Genomic DNA, 27542 nt, shown 5'->3' on the forward strand with positions numbered 1-27542 from the left:
CGTCTGCATTTTGATTCCAGCGTGCTTTTCATTAGTGCTTAACTATTTTTACTTCTTTTTACACAGGAAAGAGAAGCAGCCCAAAAATAGCCATATAGCTAAAAGGAAAATTCTGACGCCAACTCGGACAAAAAGTAGCCCCATTTGGCTATTAATAGCCCAATCTGGCAACCCTGGTAGCCACCACCGCGGCAACGCGAGGCCTACCTACTTCGACGTTTGCTACCAAGCTTCTTGCTGTTCGACGCTGTGTTTTTTATTAAAACAATGCGCCGCATTCAGCAATGTCCTCGACTCCGCCTTTGTCGTCCTCGTAATTGTTTTCGAAGCTTGTAAAGCATGACGCGTTGCATAATGCCGGTTCCTGAAAGTCAGCTTTGCCTTACTACAGAAGTGCTACGCGGTGAAGCTTAACAAGTGTGTAAATGGGCAGTTGTCACGGGACACAGTATGTATTCCTTAATTATACCCGTGTGTGCCCGTCATCTGTCTCAGTACGAGCAGCAGTATACTACTAAGTATACTGGCAGGCGTTCAGAGCTTTTTCGGATGTGCCTGTGGCGATTTGAGGCCAAAAGGGCCCCGTCCCTGACCAGGTCTGGCCATTTTGAGCTGACAAGCGCAGAGCATACATTGTGTGATAACAGTCTTGTTTACAAAGTATTACATCGCACTCACCTCGGAAAGACCTGAAATTTCAAACCGAACGCCGTTTTCCCTTCTCCTCGCGGCCGCCGCACCCCAAGCTGGAGTGCGCCTACGTATACGTGCTCGCATTGTGGCGTCGTTCGTGGTGACACGTGACTTCAAGAATTATTCAAGGCAACATCTGTTATTTGTGTAATATGTTGCTGGAATAGACGAATTAAAGCTTAGAGAAGTAATAAAACACACAAACCGAATCTCTGCATGTTTTTCTCTGCAGCAACCTCTGCAGCAAGAGAGATGCACTTCCGTTTCATCTGCTTGTTCCCACGTTGTGCAGTCGCCCACGCAAACACAGAAAGTGCGGGATCATGCTGCGTGATCCGCTTGTGTCTGCCTCAGCATTCGTGTAGCACTGACTTACATAGCTAGTGAGGCGTCCTCGTACACAGTGTGCAAAGTCGTGTGCTGTAGAAACGAGACAATTACAACAGCTCGCAGACGACACCGTCAGCACAAGTGCGTCATCATCATCATCATCACCATTATCATCATCATCAGCCTGGTTACGCCCACTGCAGGGCAAAGGCCTCTTTCATACTTCTCCAACAACCCCGGTCATGTACTAATTGTGGCCATGCCATCCCTGCAAACTTCTTAATCTCATCCGCCCACCTAACTTTCTGCCGCCCCCTGCTACGCTTCCCTTCCCTTGGGATCCAGTCCGTAACCCTTAATGACCATCGGTTATCTTCCCTCCTCATTACATGTCCTGCCCATGCCCATTTCTTTTTCTTGATTTCAACTAAGATGTCATTAACTCGCGTTTCTTCCCTCACCCAATCTGCTCTTTTCTTATCCCTTAACGTCACACCTATCACTCTTCTTTCCATATAGCTCGTTGCGTCGTCCTCAATTTGAATAGAACCCTTTTCGTAAGCCTCCACGTTTCTGCCCCGTAGGTGAAGCTTAACTTAGCGCAAGCGCGTAGCGTCACACACACAAAAAAAAAAGAAAAGCGAGGAGAAAAAAAAAGTGAAGGCGGTGTCTGTGTCGTATGTGTCACGCGATCCTCGAGGTCCGGTGTGGGAGAACGCAGGGGAGGAATTTCGCTTGCAAAGGTTAGACGGGGCGAGTGGAGAGAGTGTCTCGCTTGGCAGTGGAGTTCACTTCCTGAAATAATGGGTTGACGGCACTAAAGTATTTCTATCTCGGCTATTTATGAGCCAATATGAATTTTTTTTGCGGCAGAATGCTCCCTTGAGGACACGTAACAACTTCCAGCATATAACCAAAATTTATTATGGGGTCTGGTGAGGGGCCTCTTAAGGGCAGTAAAATACATGTTTTCAAATACATATACATCTTTTCGAACTGCCCTATTTTTTGGACGTTCCCGCGGCCCCTAGGGAGTCCGAGGAATCGGACGTTGACTATACAACTGACCAAGAGGATATGCTTCAAATGGTCTGTGGGGCGAACGCGCGGCAGAATGAAGATGAGAACAGAAAGGACCTACGCATTGAAGAATGAACGGGAAAGGAAGCGTGCCACTGCTTCTTTGAAGGAGCTTGAGCTCACACACAAAACATTAAAGTGTTGGATGATGCCGAGATGCAGGTGCCCCTCGTGCAAACAAAATAAAGTCTTTAAGCAGTGAAACGCAACACTGAGATGTTGTGCGCGAGCTGAGAGTATGTGCGAACAATTGAGGTTTACTTAAAAGCTGTTGTGAGAGAGAATATTACTTGTGAGAAAGTTCTGGCCTCATACCAATGAGCTTGCTATCAATTGATAGAAATAGTTCATATTGAAAATATTTGCTTCTACATGCATCTCCTTTTTATTCGTAGTTTAGAATTTCCAAGTCGATTCGCTATTCATATTACCTTATTTTTTTTCGGAGGTATTTTATTATGCGAAGCATATTACGAGAGCTCAACCCAGCTCCTCAGGCACGGCGGTGTCGCCATGAAACCACGTGACACCGTGACGTCACGACAGAGGAGAAGTGGCTTTGGCTCAACTCTTGCAAGACGGGCTGGGTGGGAATCGAACCAGGGTCTCCGGAGTGTGGGACGGAGACGCTACCACTGAGCCACGAGTACGATGCTTCAAAGCGGTACAAAAGCGCCTCTAGTGAATGCGGTGTTGCCTTAGAAACGAGCTGTTTCTAAGGCGTGCGTCTCTTGCTCAGGCGCACATTTCGTTGCCGCGCCGAACGCTGCTTTGCTCGACGCTCACCGCGTCCAATGCGGGGCGCGTAGTCGCTGCCCTGTAGCCCATTGTCTTACACCCCTTGGCGGGTCGACGGGAACGCTGTCGCGTTCCACTCTTGAAGGCGAAGCAGTAATGCATGAGTTGTTTCTTCGTCTAGCCGAACCAAATATAGCCAAGCAACAGCAGTTCACCAGGCTAAACAGTGGTTCAACAACTAAAATAAAGGCTAGTATGCTTCGCATCCTGGGCTTAACCTTACCTAAGCCACAGCCATTTTTTGCTATGCATTTCACTAAACCCTCCCTTCTGTTTTCTTTACACTACTTCTTACTATTAAAACTGGATTAAGTAGTTTTTCTTTGTTTTTGAGATACTAGACAGTAACAGCACCGGGTGACATGGTGTCAGCCCGTCTTGAAAGAAAACAGTTCTCTGTCAGTCAGGGAATTTTACGCAGTCACTCAGGGAAAACCTGGGAAACTCGGGGAATTTGGTATTGCCAACTTGGTAGACACACCGTTGACACCAAATGATAAGGTTGCTGTTCTGTGCAAAATTTTATGTCCACTGCAGGACGAAGGCGTCTCCCTGCGATCACCAATTACCCCGGTCCTGCGCCAACTGATTTCAACTAGCACCCGCGAATTTCCTAATTTCGTCGCACCACCTAGTCCTCTGCCGTCGTCTACTGCGCTTCCCTTTTCTAGGTACCCATTCTGTAACCCTAATGGTCCAATGGTTATCTAATCTGCGCATTACATGACCTGGCCAGCGCCATTTTATGCGAAGCATATTACGAGGGCTCAACCCAGCTCCTCAGGCGCGGCGGTGTCGCCATGAAACCACGTGACACCGTGACGTCACCACAGAGGAGAAGTGGCTTTGGCTCAACTCTTGCAAGATGGGCTGGGTGGGAATCGAACCAGGGTCTCCGGAGTGTGAGACGGAGACGCTACCACTGAGCCACGAGTACGATGCTTCAAAGCGGTACAAAAGCGCCTCTAGTGAATGCGGTGTTGCCTTAGAAACGAGCTGTTTCTAAGGCTCAGGCGTGCGTCGCTTGCTCAGGCGCACATTTCGTTGCCGCGCCGAACGCTGCTTTGCTCGACGCTCACCGCGTCCAATGCGGGGCGTCCAAGGCGAAGCAGAGTAACGCATGAGTTGTTTCTTCGTCTAGCCGAACCAAATATAGCCAAGCAACAGCAGTTCACCAAGCTAAACAGTGGTTCAACAACTAAAATAAAGGCTAGTATGCTTCGCATCCTGGGCTTAACCTTACCTAAGCCACAGCCATTTTTTTCCCTCTTAATATCAATTAGAATATCGGCTATACCCGTTTGCTCTCTGATCCAAACCGCTCTCTTTCTGTCTCTTAACGTTAGGCGTAGCATTCTTCGTTCCACCGCCCTTTGCGCGGTACTTAAAGGGCCCCTGAAACGGTTCGGCCAAATTTTGTAGGCGCGTATGGTACAGCTAAGCCGCCCCTACCCATTCGACGCCATTTGCCCCAATGACGTTAGTAGGGCGCGCTATCTGATTGGCTGCCCAGGGCGCGGCATCAATATTTTTTCCAACTTTATGGTGAACAAATGTTGTTCCTAATTGTATCAGGCGCGTGCATGACTGTGCGCCTGTTCCTGACATGCGCGCTACGGTCGGCCCGTTATCACTCGGTCGGCTATAAAAGCAGCACTTCCCAATAAACCTGCGTTCTTCTTGTTCTGGCTATCTTGCTGTTGTCACGTCCTTCGCGGCACGGATACATGGCGTCAGAAGTGGCTACGACGGTCTAGCTTCGGCAGCGTGGAGTACGAAGCATGGAACGGCTGCAGGCACCGGAGCCCCTGCGTCTGGCGGGGAACGTCTCGGCATCGTGGAAGCGTTTCAAGCAAAAGTTTGAGCTCTTCCTGCAAGCAACGGAAGTGAAGGACCAGCCAAAAAGTGAGGCTTCGAAAGCTGCACTTCTGCTGAGCATCGCGGGTGACGAGGCGCTCGATGTATTCAACAATTTCAAGTTCGAGCCGAACGAGAGCAAGGATGACTACAAGACCTTAATACAAAAGTTCGACGCATACTGCACAGAAGTTACCAACCAAGTGCATGAAAGATACCTCTTTCGCACGAGGACCCAAACGGAAGGAGAACCGTTCGAAAAATTTTTACGTGAATTAAAGAAACAAGCCTCGCAGTGCAACTTTGGAGCATCGCACGACTCGCTGGTAAGAGACCAAATTGTTTTTGGTACCAACAACGCTAAGCTACGAGAGAAGATGCTTCGTGAGAAAGAGCTGACGTTATTGAAAGCGGAAAATATGTGCGAAATTGCAGAGTCAGTCGCACAACAAAATGAGGTGTGGCGCAAAGCAGACGGCTGCATCGATGCCATTTCGAGGCGCACAAACGAGAGCAAGGTTGGCGGGGAACAGTTGCAGTGCAGGCGCTGTAACCGCAAGCACAGACCGAAGCAGTGCCCAGCATTTGGAAAAAATGCTATGTGTGCCAAGGTGTCAATCACTTCGCCATATGCTGTAGGAAGTCGACAGACGTGAGTGAAGTCAACAAACTTCAAGAGAGCGACTTTGATGTCCTAGATGTCTGCAGTAGAGGTGGAAAAACCAATGAGTGGACTGTAAAAGCTCAAGTTAATGGGCTGGGAATTTCCTTCAAGATAGACACGGGATCACAAGCCAGTCTTTTGCCGTTTTCAGTCTATCGAAATCTACCATCAAATGAACTACAGCCGACAAGCACAGTGCTGCGGGCGTATAACGGCGGCGTCATCAAGTGCTTTGGGACAGTGTCGAAAATTGTGCGTGTTGGAAATGCACACACTCCGGTAAAATTCTTCATTGTAAAAATGGTCGCCAGCCTATACTGGGACTAAAAGCCAGCGAGTCCTTGGGACTGGTTCACCGTACTGTGGATACTGTGAACGCGGCTTCTGTATATGGTCCTCTGAAGGATTTCAGACATGTCTTCGAGGGACTTGGTTGCTTGAAGCAGCCCTATCACATGGTCCTGAAACCTGGAGCAGTACCGGTTGTCCAGCCAGCTCGTCGTGTTCCTTTGGCCCTGGAGGAGCCTCTCAAAAATGAACTCGAAAGAATGGTGAGGGCTGAAATCATCGTGAAAGAACAGGAGCCTATTGACTGGGTAAGCCCCCTGGTACTTGTGAAGAAAAAAGATGGCAGTCTGCGAGTGTGTTTGGATCCTAGAAATATCAATCAGCAGGTGAAAAGGCAGCATTTTCCCCTCCCTAAGCGTGAAAACTTGGAAGCAAAGTTAGCGGGCGTCACGTACTTCAGCTGCTTGGATGCTAACTCTGGCTACCATCAGATAGCTTTGGATGAACAAACCTCGAAGACATGTACTTTCTCGTCGCCTTTTGGAAGATACCGATTTTTGCGTCTACCGTTTGGAATATCATCTGCACCAGAAGTGTTTCAACAAACAATGGCTCAAGTTCTAGACGGGCTACCGGGCGTACTAGTATACATGGATGACATTTTGATGTGGGGTTCAACGCTGCGAGAGCACGACGAGCGCCTAGTAGCTGTCCTGAAGGCAGCCGCAAAAGCTGGCTTAACTTTGAATGCACAAAAGTGCAAGTTCGGCGTCACAGAAATCAAGTTTCTTGGTGACATAATAACCTCAAATGGTATATTACCGAACCCACAGCTCGTTAAAAGCATGATTGAAATGCCGGAACCAAAAAGCAAGCCTGATGTTCAGCGCATGCTGGGAGTGTTAAATTACTTCGGAAAATTTTTGCCGCGTCTGTCTGAGCGAACAGTGTTGTTGAGAGATCTTATCAAGTCTCGCTCAGATTTTCAGTGGACTGAAAACCACGCTAGGGAGTGGAAGAGCGTAACACAAGATTTGGCCACAGCTCCCGTGCTTGCTATTTTTGATGCTCAAAAGGAAACCAAGATTTCGTGCGACGCTTCACGGGATGGTGTAGGAGCAGCTCTGCTGCAACGTCACAGCGATGACTGGCGACCCGTAGCATATGCATCACGCGTTCTCACACAGGCAGAGCAGAGATACGCTCAGATTGAAAAGGAGGCCCTTGGCATTTGCTTCGGATGCGAAAAATTCCATCAGTTCGTCTACGGGCGAAAGCTACTCATAGAAACTGACCACAAGCCACCCGTGTCGATAGCGGAAAAAGCAATTGATGACATGCCGCCCCGACTGCAAAGGTTTTTTTCTTCGTCTGTTCAGGTATGACTTTGTTTTGCGCTACATTCCGGGAAAGAACCTAGTTCTGGCTGATATGTTATCACGATCCACGGCTGATGACTGCTGCATACAAGACACAAACATGAACGACGTGGAAATTCACGCAGTGCAGTCCCTAGGTTACATGGTGACGCCAACGACAGAGCGCGAATCGCGGACAGAAACTGCGCGTGACAGCTACCTGCAGGTAGTGGTGGAACGTTTGTCAAGGAGCCAACCCGTTGAGGGTGAACTCAAGCCTTTTGCGCAAGAACTATCTGTTGTGAATGGGGTACTTTTAAAGGCTCCAAAGTAATCGTGCCCCAGAGCATGCGAAATATATTGTCCAGAATTCTTGCGGGACATCTTGGGGTTCAAAAGTGCAAAGAGAGGGCACGCCGCCTTGTTTTTTGGCCAGGCCTTAACAGTGAAATTGTAGCGCTACATGCAAGCTGTTCAACCTGTAAGAAATATGCTTATGCGCAAGCAAAGGAACCTCTACTGATGCGGTCAGTTCCCAGATGCCCGTGGTACAGGGTTGGAGTGGATATATTTTTCTTTGCTGGAAACTCCTACCTTGTCGCTTATGATGCCTTCTCGAACTTTCCAGAGGTCCAACAACTCCAGGACACTACCTCAAGGACTGCGATAGCTGCACTAAGCGCAATCTTCGCAAGATATGGCGTCCCGTTAGAAGTTTGCACGGACAATGGTCCTCAGTTTTCGAGTCATGACTTCGCCATGTTTGCACGAAACTATGATTTTTCACATGTAACTTCTAGTCCTCATTACCCGCAGTCAAATGGGTTGGCAGAAAAAGGTGTACAGATTGTCAAACGCATCTTGAAAAAACCCAGGAATACGGGGACGACTTCTGGCAAGGACTACTGGCTTATCGCTCAGCTCCACTTGAGGATGGGCGATCCCCTGGTGAACTGTTGCAAGGGAGGCGCCTGCGAGCCAATCTTCCCGACTTTCATGAAGTACCTTGCACCGAGGTGAAAAAGCACTGCCAGCACGCACAAGGCAAACCATTGCCGAGGCTTTCTCGAGGGGACGTAGTACGGCTGAGAGGAACGAGAACGTGGTCCCGGAAAGCGAGGGTAAGAGGCACGCAAGCTCCAAGGTCCTACCAGCTGGTAACTGACGATGGGCAAGTTCTGCGGCGCAACCGCAAACACCTCATACGAACCGATGAGCCGTATGCTGAGACAAGCAGCGAAGACGGGGACGACACAACCGAAACGAGCACGCCTGTCGACAACCCTCAGGTACCTGCAATGCATTCTTCGGCCGGATCAACATCGCAGGCTTCGGAATCGTCACGAACGACTGATGGGGCACAACAGTGCACAGCCAACACAGAAGGAAGGCCAACACCGGATTCTGTGCTGACCCCAGCTCCGAGAAGATCGTCCCGTAACACTAGACCCCCGCAACGCCTTCGCTATGACGAGGCATTTAATCAAATTGCTTAACTAATGTCAAGAGTCTGTTTTGTTTGTTCACACGAAAGGATGTATCAGGCGCGTGCATGACTGTGCGCCTGTTCCTGACATGCGCGCTACGGTCGGCCCGTTATCATTCGGTCGGCTATAAAAGCAACACTTCCCAATAAACCTGCGTTCTTCTTGTTCTGGCTATCTTGCTGTTGTCACGTCCTTCGCGGCACGGATACAGTAATAGCTGGAATGTTAGTTAATTTACAAGCAGTAAAACAGCGCAGTAAAACAGTAAAACTGCTCATAATCATGAACCAACCAGCCCAAATGCGTACTCTTCTGTAGTTTAGTTAATTTGTTTTATAAAAAGAAAGTAAGAGAAAGAGAATGCACAAGAACAACTGCTCACTACACTTAAGCACTTCCCGCACGCAGCAAGCGTTGTCTGCTTGTGTTACAACGTGCTCCATTTTTACGAGAGCTCCGCGGTCAGAGTCTGTCTCAATCTTCGCGAGCACCATGATTCGACTTTATTGCGTTGTGGGCTGCAAACGTACATACGCAGCGACTGGCATTATGTCAAGCTGCGACATCGTGCCCTTCTGCTAGGCAGCGGACGAGCGGAGTGGCTGCAGCGCATCGGACTGACGCTATCCGATCGGCGCCAGAATTTCCGTGTTTGCGGCCGTCACTTTACAGCTGAAGATTACTACCACAACAGCGTTTCGCGAGTCCGGTATTCGGATAAACGCAAGCGCAGGAGGACAGGGCCTGGCCGTTTGAGCGTGCCGTTTCACGGGATGAGCAGAAGTGCAAACATGAAAGGTCTGCACGGTGCAGCCATCTGGAGGCACAGAGTTCAACCAAACACAGTAGCAGTAACGAAGTGTATTCTTCTTTGCTGCGGGTGTAAATTTTTCACAGCAGCGTAATCGTTAACACGTTGTTTTTGTAAACGTATAAAATGTTTTACACTTGGTTAGAGCAATATTAGCTCTTTATTTGGCTGGTTAAGCTCTGCACCAACGGGTGGCTGCACCGTGCAGACCGATTAGGCCACTCACGTACGTCTACGCTAAAGTTCCCTCATCAGCTTGAGTTTATGCTTCCACCCATCCGTCGAAATGCCCAGCTCGCCTGTGGTTACCGGAATACCAAACACGTTTCGCGCTGCTACAGAATGCTCGAAACGCACGCTGCTTCGATAGCTGTCGCTTGGGGTCGACTGCCAAGTAGCTGCCGGAGAGGTTGCATGGAGAGGCTTGGAGCGCTCGTTCCTAGAGAACCGGAAGTAGACGACACGACGTGTCATCATGACGTAGAGTCAGTGGTGGCGGAGCTTAGCCCCGATCACTCTGCGAACGAGTTGAGGAGAAAATGCATGACTATGGGGGAGGGTAACTTCTAATCGTCAGTAGCTCTATTACTACGAGACGCTTCACAGAAATTGTGGTGCGAATGATTAACTTTAGCTGTATCCTACGCGTCTACAAAATTTATCCGAACCATTTCAGGGGCCCTTTAATTTGATCTGAAGCTTCCTTTTAAGTCTCCAAGTTTCTGCTCCATATGTAAGCACCGGTAAAATGCACTGATTGTACACCTTCCTTTTCAATGATAATGGTAAGGTTCCTGTCAGGAGCTGACAATGTCTGCCGCATGCGATCCAACCCGTTTGTATTCTTCTATGAATTTCCTTCTCATAAACTAGTAAAGGGGATATTCACGTATTGAAAGAAAAAAAAAAGCATGTTCGCACGCTTAATTTCGGGCATTACTTTTCAATACAATTTATCGGTATGCACGGCGCAGCTCTGCATAGCTTCTATAAGACTAAGATTTTCACCATGTCTCGCAGTTTCGAGAAAATGCAAACTGTACTTAAAAGGACACTAAAGGCAAATATTAGGTGAAGCTAAAGTGACAGATTAGTGATTGATAATCTATAAGGCGTCAATATTATCGCGAACAGAGCCTTAATAAACGAGGAATCGAGGTAAATGCAGGACATGGTTAGAGACTCCCCCTGGTGACGCCCGATGACGCACGAGGCCCGACGACGTACGAAAGCACTCCTCAGTTAAGTTCTGTCACTAGTACCCAACCACTCGTTGCAAAAAACACCCTTTTATTGTAAGGCGAAATAAAATGCTACTTGTCCAGTTCTATCTTATCTTTTAGAAAAAGGAACTCGTTGAAATTACCCTTGACAACGACGCGGGCGGTCGAATCGTTTCGTTATCGCTGGACCGCGCCCGCCCACGCTTTGGCGTTTCACTAGTTTCGTTATCGCGTAGTGCTGCGCTGGTTTTGCTGGCTCGCGAAACTCGAACAAATTGCAAGTAGCAGAGAATTCAACTTCCACGTGATGTCGCGGGATGCCCGAATGGTCTACGCCACTTGAACAAAAAGCAGGGGCGCTATTCTGGACATTCCGCCATTTTCTTCGATGAGTGACGTAGGCGTGACGCAAACAAAATGGCGCTGGTGGCCCGGTTTTGCTTACGTAACGTGACGCCAACTTGACGTTTTGCCTAAGAAACTGAAATAAAGGCACTGAATGTAGCGTTATCGGTAAAGCAAAACAGTTTTCCTCCGCAGTAAAAATAAAGCAGCTATTTCTAAGCGTATGATTATTCCGTCGAAAACGCTTCTCGCTTCCGTCGTCTGCTGCGTACAAGCCGTCGTCTGCTTCAAAAGCGTGTCCCTGGTATGCGGGTCCCTGGAAATTGGAATGAGTCATCGCATGTTGGCGCCAACGCGCTTGCTTTCTTGCTTGAGACAACATACGCGATCTACCAGTGGTGATGCGAGGACGTTCTAGGCCACGTTATCGCTATTTCGAGAAACGCAAGTGACTCAGCCCGACTCGGCTGGCTGAGAAACGGCCGAATATCACCGATAGCGTTGCGCGCGCCAGAGATATCCACTAGAGCGACGCAAGCGCCGGCGCTGCCATCTCTTGTTCATTTCGCTGGTTTCTCGCACCACGGGAGGAAACTTCAAGGCGCCGCCTTGCGTACATTTCTTTTTATAAATTAGAAAGAGGCCGTTGTCATAACGTCTGATTGTGCGAAAAGGCATTAATCTCGATTACAATACAAATGCAGCAGTGAAAAGTGGACAACATTGCTGAAAGTTTGCTATATTCAACCATTATTATTTCGTAGAAACGCGTTCTTTTAAAAAACGATGGCCCCAAACACAAATGCCAACACCACCCGAGAGCGATGCAAATACTATGAGCACGCGTTATGAACAAAAGATTTTCGTGGCGCCAAAGGACGGGGAAAATGTGGCGATATGCATTCCTCTCGGCTGCCAATGCATATGGCTGCCCATTAGCATAATTCGCGCGGCTCGTCGCAGCAAAAATTAGGGCGGAAAATCTCAGCAGTGGCGGCCCAGCGCAACGTCACGCATCGTCAAAATGACGATTACGAAACAGCCCTTCCTGTGACGCTCCTCACGAGATATTCCTTCAGCCAATCAGCAAGCTGGCATGGCGCATATCTTGGATCGCCACCACAAATTCGCGCAATTGCAGATGCATTGCACTGGCTTCTGCACGCTACCGCTCACATTCTTTTTGAAGCGCTAACATCACAATATATCTGCCAAGGACCAAAAAAATGTATTAGTCCATAAAATTTGCAGCTCCACGTCACGTTTCGTCATCTTGATGAAAACGCAAAATTGCATTTTGCAATACTTCCGCTTCCCGGCACAAATTTCAAAACACGTGACCTTTCGACAGCCAATCAGAGAGTAAACATGGCGGATAATGGCGGCCGTGCAGCCGCCATGCGTGTCCAGAATAGAGCCCCAGATGCAGCGGCGAATCCACCACTCTGGATGTATGGATGGATGGATGGATGGTTGGATGGATGTTATCAGCGTCCCCTTTGGAACCGGGTGGTAGGTTACGCCACCAAGCTCTTGCTAGTATACTACTTAATGTCATACCTAGGTTAAAAAAGTAAAAATAAAAAAAATCCACTGAATGAATTCCCATTACCAAATTTTCTGACACCCTATTGTGAACTTTGTTTTTGTACGTCTGCGTTTTTGTCGTTCCCCTACTTTTCTTCCACCAGTCTTCCAGTCGCCTCTTTCTAATCTCTACTGCGGACATGTTTACTTTCACCCTGCTCTCGCTGAACCCAAGGGTTTCAAGCAGGCCAGTGGTGCCTAAGTCGACCGCTGGGCAGATAAATTCACATTCTAATAAAACATGCTCCATCGTTTCCCTAGCTTTACCGCAGTAAGCACATGCATGCTTCTTCTTCCTTCTTATATCTCCCTTTATAGGTGCGTGTTCTAAGGCATCCCGATCTCGATTGGAAATATAATGAGCTTCCTTTTGAGCTATCATAAATTGTTTCTTTCCTGATTTAGTTTTTCGTCTTAAGTAGTTACTCATGGCAGGCTTCTTTTGCCTTGCCGCCGCTAATGAGATTATTTCAGCCTCTCTTACTTCCTGCTTGACGTTCTTTGTTGCTCACCCTACAGGCCGCATACTTGTTGGTAAGCTTCCTAGTTCTTTTCTTCCACTATGAATCAATGTTTTTCTTGTACAGACACTTCAACACTCCCCCAGCCCATTTACTTCCATATTCCTCAGTCATTCTCCATAACCAATCTTACTGTGAGCTTCCCTCACTTCAAAACTTCTCCAGCCCATATCACCCTGCACAGCTTCATTTGTAGTCTTCCCGTGAGCGCCCAATGCGAGGCGTTCCACTGAACATTGGTTCCTATCGAGTCCTGATTGTACCCCTGATTTAAAGCAAACAACCGCATTTCCAAAAGTAAGTGCTGGAACCATTACACATTTACACATACCCCTGAGAACCTCGTACCTATCGTATCCCCATAGCGCTCTGTGCTTCATTATGTCTGCATTTCCCTTTCCCTTCACTGTTATTGTTTTTTCCTGTGTTTCCATATATCTATTACCTTCGTTTATCCATATACCAAGGTATTTATATTCTTTTACCCGATGTATTTCCTGTCCCGGTATTGTCACTGTCTGTTCACTGTTTTGGTTGAATACCATAACGCCTGATTTTCTGACGCTAAATTTCAAACCTAAATTCTCGCCTTCCTGTCCACAGATATTATTAGCCAGACGTTGCAAATCACTTTGCTTGTTAGCTAGCGACACAATGTCGCCCGCATAAAATAAACCAGGAAGCTGCTGCTCTACTACTGTACCCGCCTGTTTGTATGAGACATTAAACCCGATATTACTTCCTTCTAGCGCCCTCTCCATCCTCACCATGTACATCATAAACAGCAGTGGGGATAAAGGGCACCTCTGCCTCAGTCCCTTGTTGATATCAACTTTCACCTCGTTCCTTATTCCTTCCCATTCAATGCGAACGGTATTTTCTAGGTAAATCTCTCTCAAAAGCTGTAGACAACCGTCGCCTAACGTTCCCCTTCCAGAATATCCCACACAATGTTGCGGTCTACGTTGTCAAAAAAGCCACATATAACGGTCTGCTTTCTACTCTTGATATTTCAATACACTGAGTAAGAACAAATAAGTTATCATCCAAACGCCAGCTATTCTGAAGCCATACTGAAGCTCTCCCAAAATGCCATTATTTTCTGCCCATGCTTGCAACTTTAATTTGATTGCCCGCATTGCTAACCTGTATATTACCGATGTAATGGTCAATGGTCTATACCAGTGAATTCTATATTTCTTCCCCTTGCCTTTATAAATTAAATCAATTCTACTTTGTCGCCAACTGTCTGGTATTCGTCTGTCTTAATTTTAAAGTTTGTTCCACTGATTTCACCAGAGCTTCCTTACTTTTTGGGCCTAGTTCATTAATCAGCCTAATGGGAACCTCGTCTAGCCCTGTGGCTGTGCGCTTAGGAATTTTCGGCTTTCCTCCAGTTGAAATTAGTCAGCACTAGCTCCTCTTTCACTTGGGTCTCTTTCATGCTTTTTTTTTCTTCAAATACAACCTCGTCATTGCCTTGGAAAGATTCGGCTGTTATTTTTCGGATGTAATTTATTGCCACTTCTCCTTCCAGTCTGTTTTCATCTTCGTTTAGGATATGTTGTTGTATTGTTGTTGACTTCCTGCCTAATAATTTTATGTGGTTCAAAAATATTCTAGGGGCGGCCTTCCTCTTCTCACGTATTTCTGACAACCAACGTTCACTTTCACCTTTTATCTTTGCTTGCACGAGTATTTGAACAATAGATTTTTTCTCCCAGTATTATATTTCCCACTTAGTGGCTACTTCATCCTGCGGCAACTGCACTTTTTTTGCCTACCTGTGCTCTCGGAATGTTTTCTGTCGTTCGGCGATCGCTTCTCGTATCTTCCTGTTCCACCAGCTTTTCGGTTTCCTTTTTTCTTTCCAGCGAAGATGATATTTCTCTTTCCGTGTTCCTATCATTGTTACACTTCGAAGCTAACTATATTCACACTTTTTACTTGGCCATTTGCCAAGTTCTTCCTCGACTCTTGTGACTATACTTGTTATTTGTTCAGCGTTCAAATTTGGGCAGGCCATTTTGCACTCCTCATAGTCTCTTTCCCAACTACATATCCAATTTTCAAAATGATGCGTTTATTGGTCACTCCTTGTGCTGCTATACCCTTCCTCGTCAATGACCATTTCTCTCAACTTATCATGGATTCCTTGTGTCATCAGACAGTAATCAATGGTCGATGGCCGGTTTCCTACTTCCCACGTGATCTGCCTTTCGCCCTTAGGCCGTGTATTCACTAAAACGAGGTTATGTTGCTCGCAAAGATCTAGCATTGACTTCCCGTTGTTGTAGCTATAGCCATCTAGATCCTGCATGTAGGCATTCATGTCACCTAATAGGATAATTTCGGCATCATTCCCGGAACCATTAATATCAGCACTTAGGCACTATTTATATCAGCACTTTACCCCCGTATGCAGAGATGCAACTTAAGTCGAAGCACATGCTTGACTTGATTTAGATGACGCCTGGCGTTAACGTGCCCAAAGACGCTCACTGCGTTTCCTTCGGCGCGTTCCCGATAGGCGTCACTCGGATCAAGTCAAGCATGTGCTTCGACTTAAGTTGCATCTCTGCATACGGGGGTTATAACTCTTGATTCTTCTCTACGCAATTATTTCCGGTACACAAATACGTTACGCTTAGCCAAGTTTTCTTTCCGCTCTATGTACCTGATAACCAAAGATGCTCTTGACATCTTGAATTTACTCTTTTCCAGTTGGCTCCCTGATGGATGAGCATTGCGAATCCCCCTCCCTTTCTTTCCGACTTAGTTCTGTTGCACCCTTCCCAAACATAATTCTCAATCACTGGCGGCTGTTCGCACTCTCTAAGGCGCGTTTATGTAACCGCATACACCGCAATCTATTCTCTATTTAAGTGCTCCTGAGTCTCTGCCCAGTTTTCCTTTTTTCTGCCGCCCAGCACGTTTATATAGCCTATTGCAGAGCAGGCTCGGTTTCTTGTTTTCCTCCTATTTCTGTTATTGACGGCGATGCTATTCTGAGGCTCCTCTAGGGGACCTTCTTCACTGCTAACTAATCTGGCCTCCCGTGAGCGCCCGTGGGCCCACTAAAAAAGCAACAGCGCGACCAGCAAGTCGCCAGCCCACTTCTCGTCCAAGCCTGTAATTGAAATGGAACCCGTCTCGTTTAAAACCACCACACCTTCTCACTTCCCTGTTTACTTCGACAACCTCGAAAGCTTTCTCTCGGCTCATTTTCTATATCACCTCATTAGCAGCCACTACGGCTCTTTGTACGTGACTGTCACGTACAGGCATCTCCGACACCGCGCACACCAAGACCTGCATCTGAGGGGACTGTTCGCGTGTGTCGTCTACCCCCTTCGCCAAGCTCTGGGCTAGTCCTGTCCCTTTCCTGTTTCGGACGTTATTTAGCCCACCTTCTACTATGACAAGGTTGCGCACTTGGGCATTTTCCGGGAGCTTTGCTTTTTCTCACTCCATGACAAAGCCGAGTGTCCGCCCGGGAAATGTCTCTACCGCCACTCGTTTATCGCCTTTCACCCTCTCCACAATTGCTTGTGAGCAGGTAGTCAGGTTTGAGTCGCCGGTGATAATCACCATTTCAATCCCTCATTCCTCTTACAGCTTCCCTTTGTCCTTTTCCGCGTGATTCGGACTTGACAAGGGGCATTGACCCCTGCGCTCCTGCTTTTTTGCGTGGCGGCCTCAAGGTAGGTGCCGCTCTTTGCAGTTTCCCCCTCCACACATTGCACGCATTCCACATGCGTTGCTGTCAGTATACCTCTACTGCGGATACTGAATACCTTCTTCCGCAAGCGGGATAGCCGAAAGTGGACGTGGAAGAGCCCGAATGCCGAGACTAGAAATGAAATAGACCTTATACTCTGCGCTAACCATGGTATCATACAAGACGTGGACGTGCTCGGTAAGGTGCGTTGCAGTGACCATAGGATGGTAAGAACACGAATTAGCCTAGACTTGAGGAGGGAACAGAAGAAACTGGTACATCAGAAGCCGATCAATGAGTTAGCGGTAAGAGGGGAAATAGAGGAATTCCGGATCAAGCTGCAGAACAGGTTTTCGGCTTTACCTCAGGAACAGGACCTTAACGTTGAAGCAATGAACGACAATGTTATGGGCATTATTAAGAAGTGTGCAATAGAAGTCGGTGGTAACTCCGTTAGACAGGATACCAGTAAGCTATCGCAGGAGACGAAAGATCTGATCAAGAAACGCCAATGTATGAAAGCCTCTAACCCTACAGCTAGAATAGAACTGGCAGAACTTTCCAAATTGATCAACAAGCGTAAGACAGCTGACATAAGGAACTATAATATGGATAGAATTGAACATGCTCTTAGGAATGGAGGAAGCCTAAAACAGCGAAGAAGAAACTAGGAATAGGCAATAATCAGATGTATGCGTTAAGAGACAAAGCCAACAATATCATTTCTAATATGGATGAGATAGTTCCAATGGCCGAGGAGTTCTATAGAGATTTATACAGTACCTGTAGCACCCACGACGATAAGGTGAGAGAGAATAGTCAAGAGGAATTTGAAATCCTACAAGTAACGCCGGAAGAAGTAAAGAACGCCTTGGGAGCTATGCAAAGGGGAAGGCAGCTGGGGAGGATCAGGTAACAGCAGATTTGTTGAAGGATGGTGGGCACATTGTTCTGGAAAAACTGGCCACCCTGTATACACAATGCCTCATGACCTCGAGCGTACCGGAATCTTGGATGAACGCTAACATAATCCTAATCCATAAAAAAGAGGACGCCAAAGACATGAAAAATTATAGACCGATCAGCTTACTGTCCGTTGCCTACAAAATATTTACGAAAGTAATCGCAAATAGAATCAGGAACACCTTAGACTTCTGTCAACCAAAGGACCAGGCAGGATTCCTTAAAGGCTACTCAACAATAGACCACATTCACACTATAAATCAGGTGATAGAGAAATGTGCGGAATATAACGAACCCTTATATATAACTTTTATTGATTACGAAAAAGCGTTTGATTCAATCGAAACCTAAGCAGTCATGGAGGCATTACGGAATCAGGGTGTAGACGAGCCATATGTAAAAATACTAAAAGATATCTATAGTGGCTCCACAGCCACCGTAGCCACTGTAGTCCTCCATAAAGAAAGCAACAAAATCCCAATAAAGGAAGGCGTCAGGCAGGGAGATACGATCTCTCCAATGCTATTCTCAGCATGCTTGCAGGAGGTATTCATGGACTTGGAGTGGGAAGAATTGGGGATAAGAGTTAATGGAGAGTACCTTAGTAACTTGCGATTCGCTGATGATATTGTCTTGCTTAGTAACTCAAGGGACCAATTGCAATGCATGCTCACTGACCTGGAGAGGCAAGGAAGAAGGGTGGGTCTAAAAATTAATCTGCAGAAACTAAAGTAATGTTTAACAGTCTCGGAAGAAAACAGCAGTGTACGATAGGTAGCGAGGCACTGGAAGTGGTAAGGGAATACATCTACTAAGGGCAGGTGGTGACCACGGATCCGGATCACGAGGCTGAGATAATCAGAAGAATAAGAATGGGCTGGAGTGCGTTTGGCAGGCATTCTCAAGCATGGACAGCAGGTTGCCACTATCCCTCTAGAGGAAAGTTTATAACAGCTGTGTCTTGCCAGTACTCACGTATGGGGCAGAAACCTATAGGCTTACGAAAAGGGTTCTACTCAAATTGAGGACGACGCAATGAGCTATGGAAAGAAGAATGATGGGTGTAACGTTAAGGGATAAGAAAAGAGCAGATTGGGTGAGGGAACAAACGCAAGTTAATGACATCTTAGTTGAAATCAAGAAAAAGAAATGGGCATTGGCAGGACATGTAATGAGAAGAGAAGATAATCGATGGTCATTAAGGTTTACGGATTGGATTCCAAAGGAAGGGAAACGTAGCAGGGGGCGGCAGAAAGTTAGTTGGGCGGATGAGATTAAGAAGTTTGCAGGGACGACATGGCCACAATTAGTACATGACCGGAGTAGTTGTAGAAGTATGGGAGAGGCCTTTGCCCTGCAGTGGGCGTAACCAGGCTGATGATGATGATGATTCCGAACCACGCATACGCAATCGCGCAGGCCGTCAGTGTAGTGCAAAGTGCTTACTGAAATCGCGCCAGAAAAATTGTGAAGTACGACTTACACACAACCTACGTACGTGATAGCGTTGGATTGTAATTTGATTATACGAGAAAACGCAATTCTGTTACGCGGAAACTCAAACAACAACGCATTTTCCGGTGTTTCTACCATTCATACTAACGGCGAAGGCGAGCGGCATATTTTCTAAATGTGTTTATCAGTCACCAGCGTTTGGGGCAGAACATCAAAGCAGGGCAGGAGCACGAGCAGCGTTCCCCGAGAGCAAGCGCTGGAAAGGATGGCCCACTATCACCCCTTCTTCGCTACAATATATATATATATATATCATTTGCAATAATTTAGAGTTTCTTTATTTAATTTATTAAGCACAAGTAATTTCCCTATGTTGTCCTCGGTGTCAGTGTTTGTTGGCGTCTTATGCTATGACTTATAAAAATCGGGCCCCTCTGTTAACCTCCTGTGTGCTAGTTTATATATATATACATATATATATATATATATATATATATATATATATATATATATATATATATATATATATATATATATATATATATATATATATATATATATATATATGCATGTTCCCTGCAAGCGTCCGTATATTTGCGATCGGACTAGAACATAAAAGAGTCCGGGAGGCCTCAAACATCGATGTAATGACAACTACGCCTTGCAAACACAATGCCCCTTTTTTCGCTCAATGTCAGAGCAACAAAACAGAGGCCCTTGAAATTCTGCTGCTATGAGACAACAAAAGCTTTCGTCACGTTGGCGTCTGACAATATAGCATCGATCTATACGGCTTACGTACGTTGGTATCATCACAATGGACAGCTCAACGAGACTCGTCCTTTACTGACTAACGCCGTTGGAGATGAGGCAACAATGCCACTGAGAACAACAGCAAGGACAGCAAGAATCGCAAGCTGTGAACAGTGTAGTATGCCTGACGCCAAGCTGCGTCGGTGCCGCACGCTTATTATATCAAGCCTTCGTCACCGCTCGGGCAGATTTGACCGCCGCAGCTTTGACAGAGACAGCAAGAAATGGCGTCGAAGACGTGGTCACTCTATTCTACGTGGATCCTCTTAGCGGTTATCGTCGCCATGAGCACTGTTGGTGCAGAAGGTACGTGGAGAAGGTACCAATACGAAATGCGCACGAATATGTACTGAGAGAAGGCTACTTTATGGCTATTACATGCGCGGTAAGAAGAGGACCTCAATTTAGGGCTCGGATCAGCGAAGATTGGACGTTCAGAGGGGTGGGGGGTGGAGTTGTCTGTTATTGGGACTGCAATTATGCACACACTGGAGGCGCATTTACGCCGTCGGCGCAGCCGTTGAGCGTTCTCGCTATCGACAACGCATGCGCAGAGGGTTAGAGTGTCGCCAGAAATGCGGAGGCTGCAAAAAATGACGAAGCGGAGTGGAGGCACCGGGCGACGCCCCGCTCCATCTGCTCGGTGGCGGAGCCAGGAGAGCGTTGCACACTTGCGCACTAAGCACACTTGCGATCCCGCTGAGCTGCTGTGTGTGAGCGGAACGGAGCGTAAACGCTAAGCTGACATTCCATAATTTTACACTTAGCGCTTATTAACGACGGCGGTTTGCCGTAAGTCTCATCAGGTGCGCAAATGAGGTGCGAGTCTCGTCACTCCGGCGTTGTGAGACGCCTGGTAGCTGGCGGGGCGCTGTTCTTTTTGCGCATCAGGATAGGTCTCGCGAGCTGCATCGCGCCAGCTAGTCGCAACAGCGTATGGTTACAGCACAGTCCGACGTGTTCAATCTCAACGCTAAACCTTGCTATCGCTGTCAATGCTGCGCCTTTCGGGCGAAACTCACCAATTTTTCAAAAGGAAGGTGTGGTTGGGTGTGCATAAAAGTGCCTGAGGGAAAACTCTGTGCTGAGGCAACGTCTATCTTGAGGAGGTGAACGGCGCGACACATGCGCGAGTATATTAGGAGGAAGCTTTAGGTCGGGATCAACACTAAGTTCCTTAAGTTACGTGTAAAGCGCGGAAATTATTTTAGTAGGCGACCGTTGTACCGATTTGTGTGAAATTAGTTGCAGGTGAGATAGAGAGTTCAATTCTAGTGACCTTATGATTTGCTTTACGGCCCTAAAGATTTTACAAGCGTTCCCGAAAATTGTCAACTTAAGAAAAATTTTAAGCACCATGTTTACGACTCCACAGGCGCTATAACGTAAAGCTGTTCCAAACTTTTGAATTCCAATTCTGCAATCAGCCCTCCGGCAATGGTCAAAACCTTTTTTGGACCACCCCTACTTCACCTGTCTGTCATGCGACGTCATGAAAACCGCGATAACTCCCCATCTGATATGACGTGTACACACTGATTATGCATGATTTGACCGAACAAAAGAAAAATAGTTATTTCTGATTCGATGCCTTTTCGCCATTAGCCCTCGGCTATTGGTGAAAAGTTTGCGGGCTGCACCCACTTCACTTGCCTGTTACGCGACGTCACAAAACTGCAAAAACTTACCGCCTCAAAGTGACGTGTAGGCGTTAAAGATGCATTAATGTGCCACAAAAAACTGAATTTTCGTCGGAATAGTCGCAGGCTGCACCGTTGCGAAAGGAATGGCTGCCGCCGATCGCTCAGGCACTGGCTACTCGCACCTGCCGGAGAGCATGGCTTTATTTGCGTATAATAAAACTTTTCGCGTGGCCGTGTAACGTTTTCGAGCACTTTGTGCACGTTTACGACCTCGTTCTGCCAACTCTTCTTTCCTGAGGATCCGTTTTAGCGTCATTATTAAGCTTCCGTTGCATGCCACCGCGATTTTCGACCAGCCACTGCATGCCAAGTAAGGGAAAGCCGACCAATCGCAGACGCCGCCACCACCCTCTTCATCCGGTTCTCAATTTTCAGTGCAGTGGCTCGGTCCCATTGAATCCCTCTACACTTGAGCATGCTCCTCGCCTCTTGTGAGCCAATTAGATAAGACAAGCTTCTCAGTGTAGGCAATGTTATTCGTTTTTCAAGCAAACAAACTGACCTCCCATGAATGAGGAGAGCATTTGATTGGTGTGTTCAGACAACCCTGCGGATGACCGCCCGATGCTTGTGTCGGCGGTTACGGAAATTCGACATAAGGAGAGTGGAATAAAAACATATTGGAATAGTTTTACGTTATAGGGCCCCATAACTCGTCACCGAAACTGAAAAGGCTGTTCTGCAAACTGTGATACTCAGCGTCTGAAGGGAACAAATGTTGTATGTAACTTTACAGATTACAAGAAACTGTTATAACGTTTGGAAGTATTCTGCAAAGTACTGCTAACAAATTAATGGCACAATTCATAGCAGTGTCTAATACAGCAATTTTATGCGCCACAGCTTTAGCAGAGTGTTTGCTTACGCTCCGCTCCGCACACATTTCACGCGCACCGGTGGCTGCATAGAGTGCATTGATTTCTGTTATCTAACAAGCGCGTTTCCCAGAGACGCTAGTGACGTGCTGTCAGCTTGGCTGTCAAATGACTGGGAAAGCAACTAGAATCAACCAACTACCATCACGCTCCGCTAAATTGGGTTCCTAGCGGAACGTGGTGACCATTCGACGTTCCGCTGCCGCTATGTACGTTGTCCACACGCGCATTAGCTCATCAGTGTTCCCGGTAGCGTTATGCTGAGCGGCTGTGAGAAAATTGGTATGATACGCCGCTCTGAGCGGAGCGGAACGTAAACGCTCTGCTAAAACTCTCCTATAACTGAGCCGTCAGCGGCGTTAAGTTGGACATTTGTCAGTAGTGCCGAAGTTCATTGGATAAATACATTTCGTTCTTAAACAAGAAAGGCTCGGAAGTGCTCTCCCTTCACAGGTGTTAAAAAGAAAGAAAATGTGGAGGCATCCATAAGAAAGCCGTGCAGATAAGCAGGGCAATATTGAGTGTTTCGAGGATGTCTTCTTTAGCTGAGAGGTTGCAACGGGGCTTAAGTACTGTTTGCAACGTCGGACATTTTCGGCACCATCTTTCGGTCACGCTGACTACGACCGATTTTCGCGCAATGGGGCATACAATGCTTTCACGTTCTTAATAATATGACCTATATTTGTAAATTAACTTTGAGCAATGCCACGTGAGGCGCCTGCGCCTTGAAGACGGGCTTGGGAAGCCAGACAAGACGCAACAACGAATGAACGGTGCCGACGCCGCCTTGAAGTTTGCGCACTAGCTCGCCGTGTTGCCATGCATTTGGATGGCATCTGCGCTGGCCTAGTTAATTTTTTTTTGGCGGTAAAGATGGACTAAATCGTAATTTAATGTGGTTACGGACTGAACTTAGCAAGCTTCATGAACTGTTACTGTGCCTCAGCTCTCTAAATTACAAAAGGTTACTCACAGAGACATTCGTGCTTTGGGGTTTCGGCGCGGAACTTAAAAAAAAAAATATGCGCGCAGAACCTCCCGTGGGAGTTATCTAAATTCTGCGTAAGTGCTATTAATCACCAGCTGTTTCGTCGTCATATATATTTTGCTGTGTTTGGCATAGTTGCGTGAAGCAACACGAAAAAATCGTGAAACGGAGAAGCGTGGTTGCGACACCAAAATGTTAATTGAGACTAACCAGCACGAGACGCCGAAGAGGCGAGTAGTAGCAATGTTCACTCATGTCTTATAATCGTGCATTTGGATGATGCCGCTGCTTCGTGAAAGAATAACACTGGCCGATGCGTGCTGTAGCATGTCACGAACTGAACGGTGTCACTTTGGTTGACCTCGTGCGTAGACATGATCCATGACGCTGCCTCTTCTTGATGCGAACCATTAGAAACCGTTATCAACTGTTCTCTGAAGACGACTGCGTATTGCGCTGCCGCGCGGGCCCTATCTTGAAAGGGATCTACGATGGGGACGCCCTTCACGGAGTGCTGATAGCTTCGTGTGCGCTGTGTTCATGCTATAGTTCATGTTGAAGCGAGAGGCAGCACGAAGGTCAATTCATTCGCTGCTGCGGGTCCTGTCTTGAAAAAAATTGTCTAACGTGACGGTCAAACAGGTTTCCTTGTTGGCTTGGCGTAGGATTACTTGCGCATTAAAAAATGCGGCATTGATAATTTTTTGTTCTAATAAACTTCCTACGCGGCGAAAATAACGGAAAGAAAATTCGGAAAGTCTGTTTTTTTTTCTTTTTTTGTCTGTTTAGAAACACTAAACATTCGCTTAGTGTTTCTCTTTAGTGCGCCTCGAAGGAATAGAGGTAGCGCTTAGGACTGTTGAAGTTGTGATGGTTGACAAGGAAGAATGTGAGGTACGGTGTTGAGATGATCCCCGGCCGCAGGAAGTGCTGTTTCGATCAAGAAGGGCGCCTCGATTATTCCGTACGTAGTAGGAGCAACCATAAGCAGCCGTTGTTTTTAGGTGGCATCCCAGAGCATATTGACCGAGCCGTACGTGTGTAGCTCCGTGTTAAGCATGACATTGTGGATGGTTCCCAGGACATCCAGAAATGTACGACGAAAACATATCTACTTTGTGCTTCGTATGCTTACGTCATCTGAACCTAAAGCTTCGAATTTTCAGTGATGGCAATCTGTACAGTCGAGACTTTGCGCGAGTTCTCGAATTACAGAGGAACCATGAAAGATTACCTTTAATGGGACATATATTGGTTGTGGCCTTTACGAAGCGTAGCATACGGTCGAGATTTTTGCGGATCAATTTGATAATAGCAGCATCGTCTATCTTTCACACGACACCAATTTGCCGCTGCACGGTAGCGGGAAACACTACTTTATGGATCGAAAAGCTGTCTCAACTCGTTGTGTAATGACTTGCTTCCTTGGGAAAACTATCGCACTCGGTGAGTAAGCTAAGCAACAATTTCGAGCCGCAATGTCCGCGCGCCGAGTTATACCATTACGTTGCCATATTACGTGGTTAGTTCGGTTCGTTATTTATTCGATAAATATCTAGAAGGGCGCAGATAGAAATGGCTCGACTGGTAAAGTAACTACCTACTTAGGGTATCTGCGAAGGAGGTGGAAGCCAGTTTGATCCCCGGACATGGATGAATTTTCGCGCAACTGCGATGAAGCTTTCACCCGGAGGAACGAGTAGTTATTAGGTCAGCCGACTGTCCAGCTTCGAAACGTTGCCACCAATTATTTATAGCACTTCTTGATTTACGCTTTTCTTTCTTTTTCAGAGTCCAAGTTTCTTATTCCAAAATGTAAACAGGGAGAATCCTCAGGATGTGTGAAACCTCCCGGTAATCCGTGCGCCGAGGACACATGCAACGTGGAAAAGCGTGGTAATTTTTGTTTTTACGACTGTCTAATGGGTTGCGTGTGTAACAAAGGCCTGTATCGTCGCTTGTCGGACCGGAAGTGCGTTCCTCAAAGTGAATGCAATGCCTAATCTCGCCGACGATGACGTCATGCGGATACGGCGCAGTAATAAAATATAGCAGCTGCATTTCCCAGATTTTTCCCGATGCCTCATAATTCCAGATCCACCGTCTTGAAGAAGTCACGTCGAAGGGACAGTCTGGCTCTCATCTGACCGTTTTAAAATGCGGGCAAAAAAGAAACTAATAAAACATTCTCTTCATTATTTCTCTGCTTGAAAAAAGATCCAGTAAGAGTTTCAATGCGACAAAATCTACCAATTGAACTCTTCTCCGCTGATGTGCACTACCGCGCCTCAACCCTCGAACAAGCCTTCGAGAAAATGTGAAACGAGCTTCTTCTGAGGCACATGTCACAAGGAGAGAATTAAAAGCACGGAGCGAGCACGACGTCACGCGTAAACATTGCCTTGAGATGTGCTTGCTTTACTTTGTTGTCGCCGCGGACGCAACGTCTTCTCGCTTCATACTTGCAACCGCGTGCTGTTGCATGAGTTGCGCACACAGATGGGACCGATGTTTTATTGAAGTTACCTATTCATTCGTGCGAAAGCTTTATGTGTCCCATTACGGGAAAATGCATCGGCGTTGTGGGCGTGGCCGAAAGATGGTACGAAAAATTGTCGATGGTGCAAAAAGTACGAACGCGTAAGAAATGCTCGGATTGACGTCCAATTTCTCAAGGAGGTTCCTGTAAACGAAGTGAATTAATGAAGAAAAAATTGGTAAGTTTCGGTCTGGGTGCGAGACGAGCCCGCTTCTCGGGGGCCACGACGGTTCCACGGTTCCGGTTGACTGAAATTGTGGCTAGTGCGTGCGTCAGTCCACAGTTCACGTCACAGCCATCTGGCAGACTGAAGGTGTGACTTAGCACTTGCCTCATTGGACGTGACGGCGCAGGCAATGGGGAGGAGGGAGTGCCGCATCATGTGTGCGTAAAATTAGTATAAAATGAAATATTGACCACTCTTTCACTACTCTGAAGGGGGCTGAAAGCGAAGCTCGGGATCCGCTGCTCTTCGTTGTCGTAACACCTCGGTTTCGCGCTCCCTCACGGCGAAGGCGGCACGTCGACGACGAGCCCTTTTTCGAGCGAGTTTCTTGCGGCGTCTGTTCTTCGGCCGAACGCCCGACGCGCGGCCCGCTCCGGCTGCCGTTCCTTCAACGCAGCCTGCTCTTCGGCAGAAGGAAGCAAACGCGGCTGCCCCATGTGAGTGTCGGGTGTGAACTGGCGGGCAACGCCGGGCGCCTCCCCGAGGCGAGCGAACACGCGATCAGAGCCTTTTCCTTCTACTGGGGGAGGGAAGGCCGGTGATTGGCTCGCGCCTAGCACTTTGTTTACATTTAATGCTTATAAAGCCCCACATTAAAGTGCGTGTATGCTGAACCGACAGCGTGGTGGTCTCGCAACCCGGAGGTCGGTGGCTCGAATCTGCAGCCCTATAAGCAATTTATTTGCGTATGACGATTTTTTTCGCGCGTTAACACGAACGACGGCGCCGACACGAGTGAGGCAATATAAGCTTCACTTAAAGAAAATCATGATCCATTCCCCTCTGTGAAGGTGGTTGACCAGCGAAGCTGTCTAGCACACGACACGGAAGTGACACATAATGTTGAACAAAGGTACGAACTCATTTATTCTTTTGATGGGTGGTCATCGTGACGGAAGGTGCACACACTTATTTGATCTCTTGATCCGTGATCATTACTTCACTCGCAACTGCTATCACATTGTTTGATAACGTCAAATGCACGCACAGCACTGCGTGGTCGGCTTGGTCGGAACGGTGTGGCATGGCAAGAGATATGTCTGCAACATGGAACGTTTAAACCGCTTTAAGGGGCACAACCCTCACAAAAGGATTCAACTGTCCTACAGCCAACCACACCTGCTTCCAACTTTATCCACTCATCCTTAGTCCAGTAGACGCTGTTGCATAGTGGCTTTGACATTGTGCTGCTAAGCTCGAGGGCGCGTATCAAA

At 47.2% G+C, this 27542-nt stretch overlaps 1 long non-coding RNA gene across 1 annotated transcript; it reads left to right on the forward strand.

Annotated features, from left to right (window-relative positions):
* Window positions 1-20179: 20179 nt before the first annotated feature.
* Window positions 20180-25630, forward strand: LOC135899183 (uncharacterized). Its single transcript, XR_010563553.1, has 2 exons — window positions 20180-20300; window positions 25355-25630. It is a non-coding gene; the product is annotated as an uncharacterized lncRNA (long non-coding RNA).
* Window positions 25631-27542: the final 1912 nt, after the last annotated feature.

The sequence above is a fragment of the Dermacentor albipictus genome, chromosome 5 (genome assembly GCF_038994185.2).
Source record: "Dermacentor albipictus isolate Rhodes 1998 colony chromosome 5, USDA_Dalb.pri_finalv2, whole genome shotgun sequence".
Classification (NCBI taxonomy): Eukaryota; Metazoa; Arthropoda; class Arachnida; order Ixodida; family Ixodidae; genus Dermacentor; species Dermacentor albipictus.